The following is a 15000-nucleotide window of genomic DNA, read 5'->3' as shown; positions in this document are numbered from 1 at the left end:
CACATACTAAACCGGCACCAAATAAAGTGTACAGTGTCTGTCACAGAAATGAAAGGAATTGAGTGAGATATTCGAAATATCCGTAATTGGGAATGTGTGTTAAACCCAATTGCTTTGTTATGGAATAAAAATACGATGATACAATCTCTTAAAACCCACAGTCGGAATAAAAGGAAACTTAGAAGAAAGTATGACTTCTATATTCCGGCTAATAGGATTGGGCAATAGCTATTAGCCGAAATTTAGAAGTCATACTTTCTTCTAAGTTTCTTTTTATTCCGACTGTGGGTTCTTCGAGATTATATTTCTACAAATGTGCCACAGCATTTTGTCCAAGTGATACAGTGGTATTCTTAAGAAAAAATCTTTCCTTATTTAAATCTTATATAAATCCTCGGTAGGATATTAGCTTGGTTTGAATGGATAGAAACTATCCCAGTAAACTAATCAAATAGTCTAGTTAGAGATAGATATACAGTTCCAATCACAGCATGTTCCCATCGTCTCAGTAAGGGAATTTATTGATTTTATTCTGGATCACGTCAGATGATTTTATTCATTTAGAGAGACTCAGGAGGAAATGACGTCATCTTCGACCCCCCCTCTCCCCCTTCCCCCTCCCATTCCCCCTCCCCTCCCCTTCCCTCCCTCTCCACTCCCCTCCCCTCCCCTTACCCCTCCCCTTCCCCTTCCCTCCCCCTCTCCCCCTTTTCCCTCCCCCTTCCCCTCCCCTCCCCTTCCCCTCCCCCTCCCTCCCCCCTCCCCCCCCCCCTCCCCCCCGCCCCCTCCCCCCCCCCCCTCCCCCCCCTCCCCCTTCCCCCCCCCTTCCTCCCCCTTTCCTCCCCCTTTCCCCCCCTTTCCCCCTTTCCCCTCCCCCTTCCCTTTCCCCCTTTCCCTTTCCCCTCTCCCCCCTCCCCCTCCCCCTTCCCCCTCCCCTCTCCCTCCCCATTTCCCCCTTCCCCTTTCCCCTCTCCCCCTTCCCCTTTCCCCTCTCCCCCTTTCCCCTCCCCCCTCCCCCACCCCCCCACCAGCTGAATAAAATCATCTGAAGGATTCCGAAGCATAACCACGGGTTGATAATCATTTCCCAGGAAAAAGGAGTGAGTGGAGGTGGAGATGAAGGTGGAGGAGGTGGAGGTGGAGGGAGAGTGGAGAACAGACTGTCAAAAGTGGAGTGTTATGTATATAGGGATTGCCGCGGTCTCCATTGTGTGGAGGGATGTGGAGGAATTCAATGGAGGAGAGTAGGGAGGGTATGGAGGGTGTGTGTGATTCATTATAGATATGTGGAGGATGTGGAGGGGGGGAGTGTGGAGTGAAGATATAGAAGTCTAATTAAGCATCTCTAGTCACGTGATTTGTTTAATGACTATGCTCTAGCCAGTTACGAGTGTTCTATGTTATGTTTTATAGAAACTTTTTTTGGACAAATAAAGGAGAAAGATTTAAGGAAACAAAATGGACGACGATGGGAATTAAAACGCAATATATGGAGTGTAGAATGTGGAGTTGGGTACTGAAGACAAAAATATGGAGGATAGAAAGGGAAAGTAGATTATTATGGAGTGCATTTATGGAATGTGGAGGTATGAGACTTGAGATGGAGGTTACTGCGTACAGCGAGAGAATGGAGGATGGAATATGGAGGGTGGGAGTGGAGGGAGAATCGTGGAGGATGAAGCTAAGTTTCAGGGACAGGAGGGAATGAATGGAGTTCGGCGTATGGAGGTTGGGATGGAGTGAATTGTGTGGAGGATGGGTATGGATGGAGGAAGAATTGTACATTATTTGTTTTGTTATCATTTGTCTGTTTATTATTATTTGCTTAATTTACATTTATTATTAGTTATATGTCAATTTATCATTATTTACTATTTACCTGTTTGTTTATTATTTAACTATACCTATGCATTTATTTATTTTATTTATTATTATTTATATTATTATATTTTTATCTATTTATTTATTTATTTATTTATCATTATCAATTTTGTTCGCATCCGACCTAGTTATGGACCAAAAGGTCTCCTGTCGGCATGCTCCGCCTTTGTAATCCTTTATAATTATGTAAAGTCTTCAACAGCTTCTGTTACGAAATCTACAACTCTTATTCCAGTTAATGGTAATTAATATTAATCAGGTTAAGAGACGTTAAGGATTGTTAAAAGTGTTAAGATTATCTTAATTAATATTTTCACGGATTTAACGTACTTTACTGTATATATATATATATATATGTATATATATATATATGTATATGTATATATATATATGTATATGTATATATATATATATGTATATATATATATATATATATATATATATGTATATATAATGTATATATATATATGTATATGTATATATATATATATATATATATATATGTATATATATAATACAGGCTGTGAATATTGATGAAAGGGTTTGATAACCATGGAGGATGGAATGGAGGGTAGATATGGAGTATGGAGTAAAAAGTAAGAAACGAGTCATGTGGATTCACTTTGGAGTTCAGAGTGGACCACGTGGAGGTCATGGAGTACAAAATGTGGAGGAAAAATGGAGTCGATGCGATTCATATATGGAGGAAAATATGGAGTAATAAGTCAACTTTTACGACCAATGGCGTTCCATGGAGATGAATGAAATCGCCTGGCGGCCGTAAGTAAAAAAGGAAAGTACCGTCAGGTACGGAAGTGATTATTGTTTTATACAAGTGTCATATATATAAATGTATGTGTGTGTGTATATATATATATATATATATATACATATGTATATATACATATATGTATATATACACATATATATATATATATATATATATATATATGTAAATATTTATATATATATATATATATGTATGTATATATACACCACAGCACACCACTACGACGGTTCGGGTTCGAATCCCACCCAGGCAGGGCTGAAATAATGTCAGTATCGTTGCGCTACGAGTCGTTACACTAGTTTTTGTGGGCGGGGAGGTGTGTGTATGTGTGCATGTAAGGCCACAGCATTACCCATAGATTAGTCATATATGAGCTTCGAGCTCTCTTCCGGGAGGGAAATAGCTGTCGATGATGTGTCCAACACGTGATTCAAGACCATGGTAGTGCACGCACACGCTCACACACACACACACACACACACACACACACACACACACACACACACACACACACACACACACACAAAGTATATATATATATATATATATATATATATATGTATATATGATTCTAACTACCAATTGACTTTATTTAGTTGAATGGTAACCCTGGACGAAGGAAGTTAAATTAATCTCCGTTGAGAGACAAGACACCCTTCCCCTCCCCATTAAGAAGAAACTATTCTAACGACAGCCAGAATAAGATATTTAAAGTGTACCACCATGCAAAAGCTGTTGATTCCTTTGTCTCAATGTTATGATTTATTTTTTATTTTATTTTATTTATTTATTTATTTATTCATTTATTTAATTATATTTATTTATTTATCTATTTATTTATTTATTTATTGTGAACAAGATACTATTTTATTCGATTAAGATGGGAGTCTGAAGGAGTTTGGTGTGATGCTTTGGACATATGGAGTATAGATGGAGTGTATGGAGTGAGGTATATGGCAGTGGAGGAGATGGCCTGTCGTAAAGTATAAAATGGACACGGGAAATATATTGGAGGTTACTCCATTTTCTGGAGTACAGAACGTGAAGGACAAGAGGAGATGGAGGAAGAAAGAGGAGGAGGAAGCAAGAGGTGAAAGAGAAAGGAGGAGGAAGAAGAGGAAGGAAGAAGAGAAAGGGGAAGAACAGGAGGGATAAGAAAAGGAGAAAGAGGAAGAGGAGAAGGAAAAAGGAGGAGATGGAAGAAGCATAGAAGAGGAGGAAGAAGGAAGAGATGAAAGAGAAAGGAGGAGGAAGAAGAGGAAGGAAGAAGAGAAAGGGGAAGAACAGGAGGGATAAGAAAAGGAGAAAGAGGAAGAGGAGAAGGAAAAAGGAGAAGGAAGAAATAGAGAGGAGGAGGAGGAAGGAAGAGGTGAAAGAGAAAGGAGGAGGAAGAAGAGAAAAGGGAAGAACAGGAGGGAAAGAAAATGAGGAAAAGAAGAAAGAGGAAGAGGAGAAGGAAAAAAGAAGGAGATGGAAGAAACAGAAGAGGAGGAGGAGGAAGGAAGAGGTGAAAGAGAAAGGAGGAGAAAGAAGGAAGAAAAGAAAAGGGAAAAGAGGAGGGAAAAGAGGAGGAGGAAAAGGAGAAAGAGGAAGAGGAGAAGTAAAAAAAGAGGAGATGGAAGAAGCAGAAAAGAGAAGAGGAGGAAGAAGAGGAAGAGGATGTGCGATAGTGAAAAAAGAGGATGTGGATTACATGGAAAAGAGGATGTGGAGGAGGTAGAGAACAGGATGTGGAGAAGGAGAAGGAGGTGGAGGAAGAGCAGAAGGAGGAAGAGGAGTAGGAGGAGGACGAAGAGGAGGACGAAAAGAAGACATAGAGTAGAAGATTAAGAAAGCCCAGTAGTAGGAGGTGGATGATAAGGTGAGGAGGGATGAGGAGTCTGTAGGAGGAGAGGAGGAGGAGGAAGAGGAAGAGGAGGAGGAGGACGAGGACGAAAAGAAGACATAGAGGAGATGATGATGAAAGACCAATAGAAGAATGTGGACGACGAGTCGCAAAGGGACAAGGAGTCTGTAGGAGGAGGAGGAGGAGGTGGAGGAGAAGGAGGAGGAGGAGGAGGAGGAGGAGGTGGTGGAGGAAGAGTAAGAGGAGGAGGAAGAGGACGAAAAGAAGACATAGAGGAGAAGATGAAGAAAGAACAGTAGTAGGAGTGGACGACAAGGCAGAGATATAGAGTCTGTAGGGGGAGAGGAGGAGGAGGAGATGGAAGGGGAGGAGTAGGAGGAGGAGAAGGAGGAGGAGGAAGGGGAGGAGGAGGAAGGGGAGGAGAAGGAGAAGGAGAAGGAGGAGAAGGGGAAGGAGAAGGAGGAGAGGAGCAGAAGGAGGAGAAGGATGAGGAGGATGATGATGAGGAGGAGGAGGAGGAGGAGGAGGAGGAGAAGGAGGAGAATAGAGTGCTAATAGCGTAAGGGGAGGGGAAGGAGGAGGAGGATGGAGTGCTTATAGCGTAAGGTGAGGAGAAGGAGGAGGAGAAGGAAGAGGAGGAGGAGGAGGAGGAGAAGGATGGAGTGCTCATAGCGTAAAGGGAGGATCACGTGGAGGGTGGAGGAAGACACAAAGGCGCTGCCTGCCGCTCGATGGAGGATTATGGGCACCTCCAGAGAGTGGAGGGGAGGGTTGACGGAAAGTGGAGTGGAGTGGAGGGGATGGAGGAGGTGTGGAGGGACGGGATCATGTAGTTCATTGCGTTGTAAACAATACCCAAAAGGAGTATGTGGAAGACACGCGAAAGAGTATAGGGATTGTGTTGAAGTCGAGTGTGGGTACATTAGGATAGAAACGATAGTGAAATGTGTGGAGGGGAGGATGAGGAGGATGTTTGATAGGGAGCATGGGGAGGGTGTTTGGTAAGGAGCATAGGGAGTACGTGTGGTGGGGAGCATATGGAAGACATGGAGAGGGAAGCATTGAGAGTATATGTGTATAGCATGAGAACATAGAAAGTGTATTACAGTGGAGAGCATTAGGAAGATACTGTATATGTATGCCAGTATATGCAAAGTAGACCACTTGGAAAAAGAAACTGACGAAGCAGAGCGCTTTCGTATATTACATCTTCAGTGCTAAGAATACTTTTTGCACTGAACATGTAATATACGAAAGCGCTCTGCTTCGTTAATTTCTTTTTCCAACTGGTCTACTTTGCATAACTGAATGTACGTACCTGTGTTCTTATTAGCATGCCAGTACATGTATACGTGTATATACGCGCGTAGATTATGAAAGCATCAATTGTGTAGTTGATATAATCCATGAAATCCTACACTTTCCATCATCAATCGTAGGAAGAAACCATCCTCCTTTCTCAACTCGTAGAAGGAGAGATTTTTAAGTTATTTGATATTCTAATACATCCTTAATGACGCGTAACAAGAAAGGGTGCAAATTGAGTTTCACCACGGAAGGATTCTTATCTATTGCACCAGTGGTGCACAAACGCTCCTGATGTTTCTTCAGACTCTCTTTGGTGATAACCAAGATTCATTTCGTCTCTTGAGCTGAATAAAATCGCGTGGCCTCAGGCCCCAGATAAATGGAAATTGGCCTGAAAGCGTCTTCATAATCTCCGGTGCGTTTTACAAACACAAAGGAACACAAAGGAAATGCAAACAAAAACAGATCTATTGGTTCTTACGGGGCTACTCGCGAATTGAAAAAAGGGGGAAATGTGACAGTACCACAGAACGATCCCTCCCCACCCCCCCGCATATTTATCATAGTTATGTTATCTGTGTGTTTCACTATACAAATTTCATTCGGTCTGTAGGGCATTAAGTCATGCATAAGTACATCTGTATATGTATGCAATATATGTATATACATGTGTGTGTGTGTGTATGTGTGTGTGTGTGTGTGTGTGTATGTGTATCTGCTGAAGAGGATCACAGATAGTGATCGAAATATAGGGATCATTTTACTTTCTCCTATTCTTCTCCGAAAGTGGGTCATTAGTATAATTTTACCAATGTACCACCTACGTCTCGTTCCTCAACTACCTACGAGTCGGTCCTCTATCCCGTACGGGTCGGTCCTCAACTTCCTACGAGTCATTCCTCAACCATTTACGGGTCGTTCCTCAGTCACCTACAAGTCAATTCTCAACTATCTACGAATCAGTCCTCAATCACGTATGAGTCGGTCTTTAACCTCCCACGAGTCGGTCCTCAACCACCTACGAGTCGCTCCTCAATCACCTACGAGTCGTTCCTCAACTACCTACGAGTTATTCCCCAACCACCTACGAGTCGGTCCTCAACCACTTACGAGTACCCCAACCACCTACGAGTCGGTCCTCAACCACTTACGAGTACCCGAACCACCTACGAGTCGGTCCTCAACCACTTACGAGTACCCCAACCACCTACGAGTCGGTCCTCAACCACACAAACGAGTCGTTCCTCAACCACCTATGAGTCATTCTTCAGCCCCCTACGAGTCGGTCCTCAACCACCTGCGAGTCGCTCCTCAATCACCTACGAGTCGTTCCTCAACCATATAGGAGTTGTTCCTCAACCACCTACGAGTTATTCCCCAACCACGTACGAGTCGTTCCTCAACCACGTACGAGTCGGTCCTCAACCACTTACGAGTCGTTCCTCAACCACCTACGAATTGTTCCTAAATCCCCTACGAGTCGCTCCTCAGCCACCTACGAGTCGTTCCTCAATCCCCTACGAGTCGTTTCTCAACCACCTACGAGTCGTTCCTCAACCACCTACGAGTCGTTCCTCAGTCCTATAAGACAGACAATTTTATTTAGGTGAGGGGGCGGACTCCATAACGAAGTACTTGGAGGAACGATAGATCATGTTCCAGGCTCTGAAGAAGGACTTTCTTCGGCTGAAGAGATGAGCTCTGGACTGAGAGAAGGGTTAATTGGTTTAATGGAGAGGAAAGGGCAGTCCTACGGGTAGAGACCATATAATGGATTGGGGCCATAATTAAAGCAGACACTACATTTGTCAAGACTGCACGGAGCTTATCCGACATGGAAAGCCTCTTAAGCCTGGGTCATGGCGTCGAAGACTTCGTTGTGTGAGAATCTTGTGCATGTGCCACTGGTGAGGCTTGTTTAAAGCCAGGAACGCCAATGCTAAGATGGATAGATCTATGTATACATATGTGTATACTGTACATGCATACGTAGAATCATGCAAACGCACACATACGGCCCGATGGCGGATTGGTAAAGCACTGGCCTCACAAGCCGGAGAACCGGGGTTCGATTCCCCGGCCGGGCGGAGACAAGTTGGGTTTGTCTCCTTTCACGTGTAACCCCTGTTCACCTAGCAGCGAGTAGGTACGGGACGTTAGTCAAGGAGTTGTGACCTTGCTGTCCCGGTGTGTGGAGTGTGAGTGGTCTCAGACCTACCCAGAGATCTGCTAACCCAGAGATCTGCTAATAATGAGCTCTGAGCTCACTGCCGTAGGGTGGTGTCTGGCTGTCTCGAAAGGAGGCTGCAGCAGATCCGAGGTGAATACATGGCTTATCATTGTAGTTATCATTCCTAGAGAAAGATAATGTTCAAGACACCATCGATTTCGAAATCAAGAAAGAGTCGTGAAGAATTTGGTGTTAATTAAAGTTGGCGACACATTATCCATTTCTCTTCGTCACCGGACTGAAGAGGTCACCAAAGGTCACGAGAGGTCACGAGAGATGACGTGAGTGGAAATAGAGGGGTCATATGGAAGCTACCATCCCGTCTAATTCACGCAAAGGAGTGTGTAAATGGAGGACACTCCATATGGAAGGCACTCCATGTGGAGGACAGGGAACGGTCTATACTGGAAGGGAATTGAGCGATCAAGAGTTGATTCTAATTTGGAACGTTATCCTCTTTGCTTTGAGGTCAACTTGATGTTGACATGATGGAGGCTGTAGATTTGGAATAGATGAAATTTAGAAATACTATCAAAAGAAAAACAGCCATATCAACCCCCACAATCAATTAGTCAATCCATAATCTCGCGTTTCATTAAGTGGAAAACCCGAAGCCCCACATTGGCTGGCAACAATCTTCTGAACTTCCCACAGAAAAAAAGTCTTTCCTTATATAAACATTATATAAATCCATGGAAGGGAAAGATTTATGAGATTTTTTAAGAATACCAACGGAAGATTCTTACGGTAGTATTCTTAAAAAATATATATTTTCTTATATAAATCTTTCCCTTCCAGGGATTTATATAAGATTTATATAAGAAAAGTATTTTTTTAAGAATACCACCGTAAGAATCTTACGGTGGTATTCTTGAAAAAATCTTTCCTTATATAGATCTTTCCCTTCCAAGGATTTATATAAGATTTATTTAAGGATTTTTTTTTTTTTTTTAAGAATACCATCGTTTGTCTTGTTGCTTTGTGCTGTTCCACTGTGAGGCTCAGGTCACCAGCTCAAAGTGGTAAGGGGAGATCAGTCACCGGTTGTCAGTTGAGTGAAGTGAGAACACCCATTAATTTTGGTCCATATGTCATTTAACACTAGTTTGTGTTCATCAGTGTACTTGCTATATATTCAAACTGAAGGGAAAGAAAAAGAAAAAATATATCATTTTTTTTTTCTTTTTTTTTTTTTACAATTAGATAAATCATTTGGTTGTACTTTCATCAACTTACGGTAAGATATAGGGTTGAGGTTGATAGAGACTTTGGTCTCAGTTCGGGGACCGAGTACCAGCCACTCGGGGCCCGTCACAGGTTCCTCAACTCAATCCAAAGGAATAATATATGAATAAAATCGCTTGGCGGTAGATAGAATAAAAAGGAACAGCACCACCCTGTACGGAAGGATTTGATAAAGAAACGTTAGAGAAGTAACGTTCGATTCCAAATGTTTCTCAAATAGGTGAATGAAATAGCCTGGCGGCAACAGGACCAGAGGTACAAGGACCAACCGGTATGGAAGGTGACAGAGCATGTCCTGTTTGCCGTCAGATGATTCTATTCAATTGAGGGTGTCTGAATTAAATACTAGAGAGGAAGTAGAGGGTTGATATACTCGTAATATACTAAGGCAGCGTTTCTCAACCTTTTTACCCTTGCGTAACCTTAAAAAAAAAAAAAAAACATATACCATATCTTTCTCATTTTATTTTCATCGTAATAATAGGTTAGATAGGATGATGTCTATATTACAATATTACAATGACCAAGAATATGTCGTGCGTGTTTAATTATATTACGTATATGAAATTAAATAAAAAATTCAAAAGTGCATTAGCTTATCTCACTTGTTCTCGCGGAACCCTTAGGGACCTTTTGCGGAACCTTAGGGTTCCGGGGAACCCTGGTTGAGAAACGCTGTGTTGAAGAGAGAGGGAGTATCTCTTCAAGAATAACTCCATCTGGGAGTACTTGGGTCTGGGAGTAACTCTCGAAAAGAATTTGTCCCCCCCCCTCCGGAAGTACTCCCCTCCCCCCCCGAGCTACTCCTTGTTGAGTAACTCCCCCTCCCCCCTCCTAGGAACTATTCCCCCCTGCAGTTACTCCTTCTGGGAGTCACTCTCCAGGTGTGTTAACTCCCTGGGATTCTACTTCCCAGAAGCAGCAGCAGCAGCAGCAGCAGAAGCAGCAGCAGCAGCAGCAGCAGCAGCAGCAGCAGCAGCAGCAGCAATAGCACTACTACTGTACTACTACTACTACTACTACTACTACTACTACTACTACTACTACTACTACTACTACTACTACTACTACTACTACTACCACCTCCCCTCCTCCTCCTCTCTCCTCCTCCTCCCTCCTCTTCCTCCCTCCTCCCTCCTCCTCCCTCCTCTTCCTCCCTCCTCCTCCTCCCTCCTCCTCCCTCCTCCTCCTTCCTCCCCCTCCTCCCCTCCTCCTCTTCCTCCCTCCCCCCCCACCCTCCTCCCTCCTCCTTCCTCCTCCTCCTCCCTCCTCCCCTCCTCCTCCTCCTCCTCCTCCTCCTCCTCCTCCACCTTTGGGAGTTATTTACACACCCCGGCTAGGGAGTTAACCTCCCCCCAAAGGAATCACCCCCCAAAAGAAGTTACCCCCCAAAAAGACATTCACTCCATAGTTAATCCTCCCGCCCCCAAAAAAGTTACCTCCCATAGAATTCACCCCCCAAAAGAGTTACCCCCTCCCCCCCGTAGTTACTACTACTCCCCTACTCCTCCTACTCCCACTCCCACTCCCCCAGGAAGTCAATCCACCTGGGGAGTAGGAATACCTTCATGTTTGCTCAAAGGACACGTATACATGATCTGAAGCATCTAAAGCACGTATGGAGGGTTGTAAAAGTGGAGGGACGGGTCTTTAGGGAAAAGAGCAATTTAGGGAGACTACGTGGATGACGTAATCAGGAGGAGGGAACGTACAGGGACCTTAAGTAGTGGGAGTCACGTACGCTAAGCTATATACTTAAGGTAGCAATTGTACCCAAGGAAGAGAGTAACAGGTCGAGTTGAAGAGAGTTGAAGAGTAATTAAAGAGAACTTTGTTTTTTTGTGTCATTATGACATTTGGAAATAAACTCTCATACTGGGATTCGAACCCTCGCCTGAGCGGATTGCTTTTTATAAGACCGTGGTGGTACGATGGTACGGTCTTCGTCTTATAAAAAACAAACCGCTCAGGCGAGGTTTCGAATCCCAGTAGGAGAGTTTATTTTCTTAAAGAGACCTTAAACAGACCTGGAGGAGTCTTGTTGTGTCTCACAGGTCTTTGGTTAAGAACGAAGACTAGTTTTGGTATGAAGGATGCATCATATAGGATCATAGGTTTCGTGGGTAATTAAGACCTGGTTTCCGTGCGGTGTCCTCGAGGAGAATTTATTTCGGGAGTAATTGGTTAGATAGCAGATTTCGAATGTTTACCTTACTGAGGGTTAAGTGTGTGTGTGTGTTTATGTGTGTGTGTGTGTGTATGTTTGTGTGTGTGTTTCTCTGTCTCGATATATATATATACATATATATATATATATATAATATATATATATATATATATACAAATGGAACTAGGAATCACAGGAGTCTTAGTCTGAGTTTATTCCTGACAAGTTTGAAAAAGCATATATGTGAACTGGTAAGGAATAAACTCGGACTAATGTTCCTGTATTTCTTATTGCAATTCACGCACACACACACACACACACACACACACACACACACACACACACACACACACACACACACACACACACACACACACACACACTAAATTGGGACATGAAAAAAAAATAGTTATAGAAGAGATCTGAAAAAAAAACAGTTTTCCACACAGAGTGGTGGACATCTGAAACAAACTGGACAAAACAATAGTGTGTGCAAAAACTATACACGAATTTAAAAGCAAACTTGACACTGCGAGATACAAAGGCGGGGCACCACGAGCATAGCTCCCCTTCCCGTAAGATACAACTGAGTAAATACAACTAGGTAAACACACACACACACACACACACACACACACACACACACACACACACACACACACACACACACACACACACACACACACACACACACACACACGACTCGGTGGCGCGGTTGGTAGAGTCCCAAACTGTCACTACGGCGGTCCGGGTTCGAATCCTGCCCAGGGCTGAAAATAATTTCAGTATCGCTACGCTTCGAGTCGTTACTCCAACTCTCGTGGGCGGGGAGTTGGGTGTGTGTGTGCGTGTAAAGTCATAGCATTACCCATAGATCGGTCATACGAGCTCTGAGCTCTCTTCCGGGAGGGAAATAGCTGTCGATCACGAGTCCAACACGTGATCCAAAGACCAAGGTGAATGACACACACACACACACACACACACACACACACACACACACACACACACACACACACACACACACACACACACACACACACACACACAGTACACCTGGAGGTTAGCAAAAGCAGAGAACGCTGAATGTGGAGGGCAATTGCAGTGGAGGGGAGTGGAGGTGGGTGGAGGAGAATGGAGGTAGGCTATGGGCGGGCATTTACGCAGTAAGGCATGGAGGACATATTCTGAAGGACAGCTAATGGAGGGAAGGGATATGGAGGGATGTGGAGGAGGATTAGTGTATGGAGGAAGGCTGGGACCTGCAAAGATGATTTCCATGTGGAGGAAGACTTTTTTATATGGAGGAAGGGTCTCCGTGTGGAGGTCTAGATGTGGAGTTCCCTTATTTAAGGTCTTATAGAGAACTCTACCAAACTGACGCTAGCCAGAATAAAATCGATCAAGAACGCCACAGGAGGGGAGCGCAAAGAGGGCTGAAGTGGAGGTGATCAGCCTTGGAGGTCAAGTTGTGGAGGTCAGAGAACGTGGAGGGCACACCAAGAGGAGGGAAAGTATGGAGGAAATATGTGGAGTGCGAGGACACTTGAAGTTGGAGTGTAGAATGGAGGAGACGGATGTGGAGGTTTACGTGAAGATGTTGGCAGATACGGAGAGAGAGAGAGAGAGAGAGAGAGAGAGAGAGAGAGAGAGAGAGAGAGAGAGAGAGAGAGAGAGAGAGAGGGGGTGAGGCAGGGATAGAAAGAGAGAGAGAGAGAGAGAGAGAGAGAGAGAGAGAGAGAGAGAGAGAGGGTGGGCAGGGAGAGAAAGAGAGAGAGAAAGAGATAGGGGGAGAGAGACTAAGAGAGAGAGAGAGAGTAGAGAGAGAGAGGAGAGAGAGAGAGGGGCAGAAGAGAAAGAGAGAGAGAGAGAGAGAGAGTATGGGAGAGAGAAAGTGCGAGAGATAGAGAGTGATAGAGAGTACGAGAGAGAGAGAGAGAGAGGGAGAGAGAGAGAATGCGAGAGAAAGTACGAGAGAGTACGGGAGAGAAAGAGGGATGGAAGGAGAGGGGAGGGAGGGATGGAGGGAGAGGGGAGGGAGGGATGGAGGGAGAGGGGAGGGAGAAATGGTGGGAGAGGGAAGGGAGGGATGGGGGGAGAGGGGAGGGAGGGAGGGAGAGGGGAGGGAGGGAGGGAAGGAGTGAGATGGGATGGAGGGAGAGGGAAGGGAGGGATGGAGGGAGGGAGGGAGGGAGGGAGAGGGAAGAGCAAGGAGGGAAGTAAATAGAGATACGGTGAAAGAAGAAAAACGGGGCTATTAAAACTGACTGACATCAAACGTTTTTGTTCGGTTTAGAAGGGTCGAGGGATTTGTTAGGGAGTAGGGAGGTAGGAAGGTAGGGAGTTTAATTAGAACTAGTGTGTGTGTGTGTGTGTGTGTGTGTGTGTGTGTGTGTGTGTGTGTGTGTGTGTGTGTGTGTGTGTGTGTGTGTGTGTGTGTGTGTGTGTTCACCATGGTCTTGGATCACGTGTTGGACTTGTCGTGATCGACAGCTATTTCCCTCCCGGAAGAGAGCTCAGAGATCATATATGACCGATCTACAGGTAATGCTGTAACCTTACACGCACACGCACACCTAACTCCCCGCCCACTAGAATTGGAGTAACAACTCGGAGCGCAGCGATACTGAAATTATTTCAAACCTGGGCGGGATTCGAACCCGGATCGCCTTAGTAGTGGCCGGGAATTCTTCCACTTACGCCATCGAATCGTGTGTGTGTGTGTGTGTGTGTGTGTGTGTGTGTGTGTGTGTGTGTGTGTGTGTGTGTGTGTGTGTGTGTGTGTGTGTGTGTGTGTGTCTGTCTGTCTGTCTGTCTGTCTGGTTACCTGCGTGTGTTCATATACATGTATGTGTATGTGTGTACGTATGTGTGTGTGCGTGCATAAGTAGTTGTACGCTGAAGGCAAATTGGGTAGCGATAATGCAATCTTCGAAGGATTTGAGAGGCGTGGAGGTGAAGGAGGTAGAACCTCCATTGGAATGTGGAGGGAAGAGACTACAACCATAAGGAAGTCCGAGAGGATGAGGAGGACGCAAGAGAGCTGGAGTGTATGGAGGCTTGTATGGAGGAGAAGGGTGGAGGGCTGTACAAGAATGTCAAGTGGAGGGTGGAGTATGATAAATGGGATTTTTTTTTTTTTTTTTTTAGGGAGGGGAAGCCAACCCCCCCCCCCCCTCGGTTCTCCCCAATCCAGTGATGGTTCCTTCGCAATCGTCTTACGTTAGCCATAATAAAGTATATGAATTATTCCACCGATCTGAAGACTCGCATTGTAAGAGTCTCGACTTCCTTGGCCCAAGAATTTCTTCTTCTGGATGAGGTCTTCCGAAGTTGGGTCGAACTAGGTCGATCACGAAGAGATCAGGTCAGACTCCTAGAGTCTTCCTTCTTTGGAACAAATTCCTCTAAAAATATTCGAAATAAAATCTATGGTATTTCGTGTCGTCTGGAAGTGATTAGACGACTTGTGTTACTGGCCTATCACACCGGGCTATTTTCCCCCAACCTCCAATTAATCGGCGGTATCGTCC

This window comes from Oratosquilla oratoria, chromosome 44 (assembly GCF_046742065.1).
Source record: "Oratosquilla oratoria isolate Oo_2021 chromosome 44, ASM4674206v1, whole genome shotgun sequence".
NCBI classification, from domain to species: Eukaryota; Metazoa; Arthropoda; class Malacostraca; order Stomatopoda; family Squillidae; genus Oratosquilla; species Oratosquilla oratoria.
The sequence above is the reverse complement of the archived record's forward strand: the minus strand, read 5'-3'. Positions refer to the sequence as shown.